Source organism: Magnolia sinica, chromosome 3 (assembly GCF_029962835.1).
Source record: "Magnolia sinica isolate HGM2019 chromosome 3, MsV1, whole genome shotgun sequence".
Taxonomy (NCBI): domain Eukaryota; kingdom Viridiplantae; phylum Streptophyta; class Magnoliopsida; order Magnoliales; family Magnoliaceae; genus Magnolia; species Magnolia sinica.
This window is the reverse complement of record NC_080575.1, coordinates 39,371,009-39,379,200: the sequence shown is the minus strand read 5'-3', so window position 1 is coordinate 39,379,200 and position 8,192 is coordinate 39,371,009.

Sequence of the window (8,192 nt, the reverse complement as noted above, 5' to 3'; positions counted from 1 at the left end):
GAGGTGGAGGATGAGGCGGCAGTTACCGAGCCTGCTCCCACCACCACTGAAGTAGTGGTTGAGATGACCTCTCGTAAGGAGGCTCGTCCATATTAGATGACCACTCTTGAGGAGGCTTGTTTCATCGAGGCATGGGAAAATGTTGGGCCTTCTACCGAGCCTTCCAAGCCTCAGGAAGGGGAGGATCAACATTCTCCCCGACAGGCATGAAGGGATTTGGAGAGCCATGGGTGGATAGGCACATATCTAATGTTGAGTTCACCTTCGCATTTGACTCGACATCGGATGTGATCCTTGGGTTGCTGGTAAAAACCTTCTTCGAGGTAAGTTAGTCTTCTAAGTACTTGTCATTTTTCTTTCTCGACTTGTTCTGATATTTTTATTTTCCCCTATGGCAGTTTGCCCCTTATTTGCTGAACGTACACTGCGAGATTATACGTTTGTAGGCGGAGGTGAAGGAGTTTGAGAAGGCAATGATGAAGAAAGGGGCCGAAGCTAATCGATTCCGGATCGAGGCTGAGGAATCTCGTACCACGATCGATCAAGTTCAGTCAGACTCGGAGGATCAGTTTAAAGACCTAACGGCTGAGCTGGAGGCAACAAAGAAGCTAGTTGCCGATGCATTTGAAAGGGCAGCTTAATGGGAGGCTGACCATGTGGGGTTGCAACAGATCATGGAGGTGAATGTTGAGGGTCAAATATTGCATATTATCCCCCATTTATATCTTAGTTTTATGAACATGATAATGCTTAATGTTCTATTTTACTCATGTTTGTGTTTTAAGGTGAATTTAAGAGCTTGGATTGAAAAGGGTGCTACAAGCATGAATTTGATACTTAAGAATCATCAAGGCAAGGGATGGATCTTAGGAGACCATGATTGAATAATTCTCATGCCAAAGACCCAAGAAAACCAAGTGAGGAATGAAGAGAATTAAAGATTTGAAGTGAAGAAAAGGAATCTTGAAATTGTCTTGAAAAAATATATTCTAAAACTCTGGGTCATTTTGTGAAATTGCGCAGATGAAGTCTATTTTGAAAAACTATGCAGAGTGAAGTCTATTTTAGTAAACTGCGTAAATTTGAGGCAGATTATAAAGTTTTTCAACTAGGTGCGAAAGTTGGAGTTCCACAACTATAAATAAGACTACCAAGGATGTTCCTAGGCATCTTCTAGGGTTTAAGGATTGGAGCACAAGGGTGGAGAAGTCGTCGCCAAGAGTTTTTCTTCTTATTCTTTAGTTGTTTTCATGCTTTCTTTTAGGGTTTTAGATCCAATCATGTCTATGGTTGGCTGAACCTCTTAGCTAGGGTTAAGAGGTGAAGTTTGTAGCATGATAGGATGTTTCTATTACTTTGATTCATGTTTATGTTGAACTCTATGGATTCTAATTTGATATTAAAGGAATATTTTTAGTTTTTAATGGTTTATTGTGACTCAAATTACAGTAAATCTGCAATAGCTTCTTTTCCTTATTTGAGATTGTGAAATTAGTAAGTCATGTTGTTCACCATCGACCCTTAGACATGGTAGGGTGATGGAATCTTTCCTAATATTCACAATTCTCCTGCTTTGAGATTATGGGATTAGTAAATCCAGTTGTTTGCCATTATCTCCTTGCCACGGTTTGGTGATGGAATCCTTGTCAATTATCATAGTTCTCCTTCATTGAGAATTAGGTCAAGGGAAGTTCAGGTTTGGTTTTATTGAGATATCTTCCAATTAGATAGGATAGGACTTTGATTCCAGTTGTGTCCTTGAATCAAGTAATAGATTTTCTGGATCACTACAAGTGGATCCTTGACACCCTAGTTCCCACCTTTAAATTCTTAGTTTTATTTACCTTATTCACAATTACTCTCTCAAATACTTCAGAATTAGTCTCACATCTTCTTCTAGTTCTACTTCTAGTTAATTTCAGAAACGTATAAGTTTCAGTCCCTATGGATTCGACCTCGATCTTACCAAGATTATTACTACATCGCGACCCTACACTTGGGGTTGTGAACAAGTTTTTGGTGCCGTTGCCGGGGATTGACGGTTGCATTTTCTATATTTTATTACCTTTAGAAATAGGTTAAGATTATGATTTTTCTACTTTCTATTTTAGGTTAGGCGTTTTTCAGAATTATTTTGGAAACTAACTTAGCTTTCTATTTCTAGGTTTAAAAACTTTCCTTTTTTATTTTTAGAAACTAATTTTTTACTTTTTAAAAACTTTCCTAATCTATTTTTAGAAACTAATTTCCTTTCCTTTTTCTGTTTTTAGAAACTAACTTACTTTCTATTTTTAGAAACTTTCCTTTTCCTTTTTTAGAAACTAGGTTGCTTTCTTAGTTCTTTTTTAAAAACTAATTCACTTTCTTTTTTCTTATGCAGGATCCCAGAATAGAAACTTCTAATTTGGTAACTTCTTTCTAATTCTCTTTCTTTCTATTTCCAGATTTAGAAACTTTCCTAATTTGTTTTTAGAAACTAACTTTTCTTTCTATTTATAGATTTAGAAACTTTCCTACTTTGTTTTTAGAAACTAACTTTTCTTTCTATTTCTAGATTTAGAAACTTTACTAATTTCTTTTTAGAAACTAACTTTTCTTTCTATTTCTAGATTTAGAAACTTTCCTAATTTCTTTTTAGAAACTAATTCTTTTTTTTTCTAGATTTGGAAACTTTCCTAATTTATTTTTAAAAACTAATTTATTTTTAGGCCTAACTTTTTGTTTTGTTTTTAGTTTAGGGTTTTTTCTGATTTATTTTTAGAAACTAACATTGTTTTCTGTTTTGTAAGATCCTAACATAGAACTCTCCAAACCGGTAAACTCCTTCTAACTTCTCCTCTACTTACTTTCCATATTGTTGTAGGATTTTTCTTTTATTCTATTTTAGGACTAGATTCAGAATTAGGGTTTCACCATGTATATATAAGAGCGGAAATGTCAATATGCTGAGCTAGTTTTAGAGAATGCGAGAAATTGTGAAGGGTTGTCAGATGATTATGTTGGAAAACAACCTATGTCTCAAAACGTTTCTTGAAACATCGTCAAGAGCGAAACAGAATACAATGCTCCACCGATTAAGAAATCCTTACGTGATCATATGCGGGAGAATAATTACACCACGCGGATTAAGAAAAAGAATGTGAGTGTTGGGGTTATCATAACTATGGGAATGAGAATTATTATCACCCATCAGACAAGAATAAAATATTGAGAGATTATATTATGGGTGATAATATGTATCAACAACCATCAGATTCTCCTACCTATGGCCCGTATGACTATAATCAATGGAAACATCAATGTTGGAAAGATGAACGAGTAATACATCATAGTAACAATTCTCTTCGGTCTTCTACCTTTGAAATCCAACCAGAAACAATCCAAGGGGATTCACTTTAGGGTTACATAGACAATTTTGCTGGCATTAGAAAAATGATAGAAGCGCTTGCATCAAGCCTCGATAAGCTAATGGAGGCTAGTTCACCCCAGCCTCAACCCAATCTAATTCTTCATTCCCAACTCCCTACTTATGATCAATGGAAACATCAAGATTGAAAGTTGAATCAACAGTGCATTATAGTGACAATTCTCTTGGGTCCTATACCTCTGAGATCCAACAAGAAACGATCTAAGAGAATTCACTTCAGAATTCCACGCAAACTCTAGAGCTCATCCAGCAAAACACACTCCAAAGATTAAAAGAACTTATAAACAATATACAACATTTAGGTTCACAAGGTGCGATTATGGAGAATACTGAAATTGAGAATGAGGAATTGGATTATGCTAATGATCATATGGTTTGATTTCCTAGAGAGTCGATCTCGATGACTATCCAAAGTAAAGATTGAGAGACATGGGTATCTTTCAAATATAATGATACTGACATGCTTCACTCTCATGATACACTTGGCTTCAATGAGGAGGAAGAGGCTAGTTTATTTGAGCCTCAACCCAACCTAGAAACAGAATGTGTGGAAAGCAATCCCATCCCACTTGTGAACTACACTGAATTGGAAGATGATGAGTATTGGGATAATAATCATGAGTTTCCAGAATCGATCTCAAGTTTGGCCCGTGTAAATGATTAAGAGGTACAGGAAGTTGTCGACCATAATGATCTCCTCCACTCATCTGACATGTTTGATTTAAATGTGGAGAATGAGTCCCTTTCAACTGACCCTTCTGATTCTTTTAAGGCGTATTTATACTACTTCCCTTATTTGGATGATGATTTGATTAGGAAGATGGATGACTGACTTGATATGACTCTGATAATTGAAACTACCTAACAAAGGCCACTAATTGAGTAGTCATCCCTTAATAATAAAAAGCCTCTATTGATTAGTATCAATGAATAGAGTCTTCACATCAATGCGCCTACTGGTCCACAATCTGTCTATATAGGACAAGACAAGATACATTCGGTGATGAGTATTCTCACTAAGATGAAGGGCAAGGGAGCACACTTCACTCAATTCTCGAAGATAATGAAGAAGTAACTAGGTATATCATCGCAGACCTCAGTGTGGAAAACGAGCCCCTCTCAACTGAATCTTTCCACTCTTTGGAAGATCGCTTGACATGTTTTTCTCAAATGATCCCATGATAAAGGAAATAATAGATGCCTTGCAAAACAATACCTCGGTGGTTGTTACTGACCAAGAGAACCCTTATTCTGAAGCCCCTCCTTCCATAGATCTTGAATGTTTACCATTAAGAGAGGAGGAGATGAAAGTTAAACTGTAGCGTGAAACTTCAGAATATGTTGAGACCTTATTACCTACTGAGAATTTCTCTGAATTTTATCTACTTGTAGTCTCTGATTCACCATGTTGCACTAACTTTGAAACTTTCTCTGTCTCATGTGAATTATATGTACTGTGGACACCTCAGGAAATTAAAAGGAAACTTTATGTTGAGGTCAACAAATTTCTCTAGAAAATCATGCTCAGGGCATCCAAGCCTATTATAAAAATGGCTTTTGGATGATCTTGTTATGAAACCTATTGAGAAATTTATCAAGATACTGGCTAGAGGAGGAACCATGCGGCATGATTAAGTAGCTTTTCCCTGTTTTCCTAGTTAGGTTTATTGTTTTCAAAGAATTTAGGATTAAGATAGTTTATTTTTTGCCATTTAGGATATTTTGCTTTTCGTAATTTAAGATAGTTTGCTTTTTACTGTTTTAGAAAGTTTGCTTTCTAATGGTTTAATTCTTCTGCTAACCCGTCTTCACATTGAGATATTTTGAAAAACAAACCTTAGAATTCCTTCTTCAGGTACTACCTTTCCACCACTTTCCTTTTCTTTTCGGTACCTGATTTGTATTGAATGCTTATCTCTTTTACATTGAGGACAATGTAGATTTTAGGTTGGGGGTGTGGATTAGGCAAGCAAATCAGTCTTTTATTAGTCTTTGGTCGAAGTTGTGAAAAATTTAGAAAATTTTCTGAAATTTCTGCAAATTTAAGTGATCTCAAAGTTAATCCATGAATTAGAATTACAAGATATTTAATGTTGATGCCTTATGTCTCTTGTATTTAAGTCACTTAGGAGATCCTTGATTAGAAGTTTTAAACATTGATTAAGTCCTGATTTCATATGTCACATCCAACTTACACATTAAAGTGTCAGTTTGATATCGAATTGTTAACTTGATGATTATTAAGCATGGAAGGAACCAACCTAGGGAATTTGTCCATTATGTTCAATGCGAAGAATTGCAAAGAAAAAAAAAATACCCAACTAAAAAAATAGTTGTCGTTGAAAAGGGCTACCTATTAAAGATCTTTAAAAAGGTTGAAATAGCGTGAAGGCCATTGATGGAAAAATCAAAAGCTGAAGGAATAAAAGAGGGAACTAAAAGATGAACAGTAAGGCAAGTTTCTGTTTAGGTTTTGGTTGTCCTAAATGCTCTTTTAATTATCAATGTTATCATGAAAGTGACAAATTAAACCATTGATTGTGATAAGTCTAGACTTCATTATACACTCATGGAACTTAATGTTTGGAATTGTTCTAATTGGAGGATTAATGCTTTGAACTTGATTATGAAACTTACCAAGTACTAGACTTTAGGAGAAGGTAATGCACAACATTGATGTATTTTAGAATTCTATTATCTGGAATATTTTTTTAAAATCACTTGAGCTTATAGAAATTATCATGTGGTTCTCGAAATATTTTTCACATACTTTGCTCGGAACAAGAAAAATGTTGACTGGGGATTGTGTTGAGGGTTAAATAATGCATTTTATCCCCCATTTATATCTTGGTTTTATGAACATGATAATGCTTAATGTTTTATTGTACTTATGTTTGTGTTCCAAGGTGGACTTAAGAGCTTGGATTGAAAAGGGTATTAAAAGCATGAATTTGTTGCTCAAGAATCACCAAGGCAAGGGATAGATCTTAGGAGACCAAGATTGAAGAATTCACATGCCAAAGATCTAAGAAAACCAAGTGAGGAATGAAGAGACTCAAAGATTTAAAGTGAAGAAAAGGAATCCTGAAATCGTCCTGAAAAAGTATATTCTGAAACTCTGGGTCATTTTGTGAAATTGCGTAGAGTGAAGTCTATTTTGGAAAACTGTGTAGAATGAAGTCTATTTTAGTTTTAAAATTTTCCAACTAGGTGCAAAAGTTAGAGTTACACAACTATAAATAGGACTCCCAAGGATGTTCCTAGGCATCTTCTAAGGTTTAAGGAGTGGAGTAAAAGGGTGGAGAAGTCGTCGCAAAGAGTTTTTCTTCTTCTTCCTTAGTTGTTTTCATACTTTCTTTTAGGGATTTAGATTCAATCATGTTTATGGTTGGCTAAACCTTTTAGCTAAGGCAAGAGATGAAGCTTGTAGCATGATGGGATGTTTCTATTGCTTTGATTCATGTTTATGTTAAACTCCATGGATTCTAATTTGATATTTAAGGAATATTTTCAGTTTTTAATGGTTTATTGTGACTCAAATTACAGTAGATTTGCAATAGTTTTAAGTATCTTCTTTTCCTGATTTGATATTGTGAAATTAGTAAGTCCTATTGTTCACCATCATCCCTTGGGCATAATAGGGTGATAGAATCCTTCCTAATCTTCACAATTCTTCTGCTTTGAGATTATGGGATTGGTAAATCCTATTATTTGTCATTGTCTCCTGGGCATGGTTTGGTGATGGAATCCCTACCAATTATCATAGTTCTTTGTAAATGTTATCTTATCTAGTTCCTAAATTTGTCAAAATTTGTGGTGCCAAACCCTCTTGGAATTTGTATCTTGTGTAGCTCAACTTTATATCATCCTTGCCTACATTCAAGTACAAGTTTAAGAAGTTCTAATTCAAGTTCAAGTTCAAGTACAAGAACAAGAGATTCAAGTACAACATCAAGAAGTTCAAGTACTAGATCAAGTTTTCAAGCTTCAACTATATTAAGATAGTGTGCATTACTTAAGAATTTAAGCTCAAGTAATCTTCTCAAGCTTAAGCTCGTATACTCAAGTTAAAACTCAAGTTACAAGGTCACTAGTCCAAGCTCATCTTCAAGTATACAATGATAAGCTTCATGTACTTTAAGATAAACTATCAACCAAAGCGAACGATGTTTCAATATTCAATTTTCACCTATAAGGTATGAATGACCCAAGATTGACCATAGGTTAGGTCATATTGATTGCATACTTAATTTGGGTCATTATATAATTTTATAGGCTTTTTCTCGAATAGTCCTAGCCTATGTTCGACTAGTCCAGATACTGGCTCGACCAGTCTAAGAATTTTCTCAACCAGTCCAAGGTTTGTTGTGAATTTTCAGAATTTCTGTTGGACCCTCGACTAGTCCTAGAGACTGCTCAACCAGTCGAGTGAATAGTTCTCAACTAGTCGAGCAGGCTCATCTCAAAGTCCAGCAACGTTTCTAGGTCCCACTTGACCAGTCGAGTAGTGATCTTATCTTATCACGCTAGAATTTTTAAAATATTGTTAGTCCTTCAACCAGTCGAGCTGACCACTGGGCCAGTCAAGTGAAATAGTATTTTTGCCTATAAATTAAGGACGATTTTCAGAGTTTTTCATTTCATTCCAAGATCTTCAAGTCACAACTCTAAGAAAACATGTCCCCACATTCGAGAAGCTAATTGGTTAGTATTTAAGATTCTTTTAATAGCTTTTTGCATTTGATTTTGTGATCTCTATTCAACT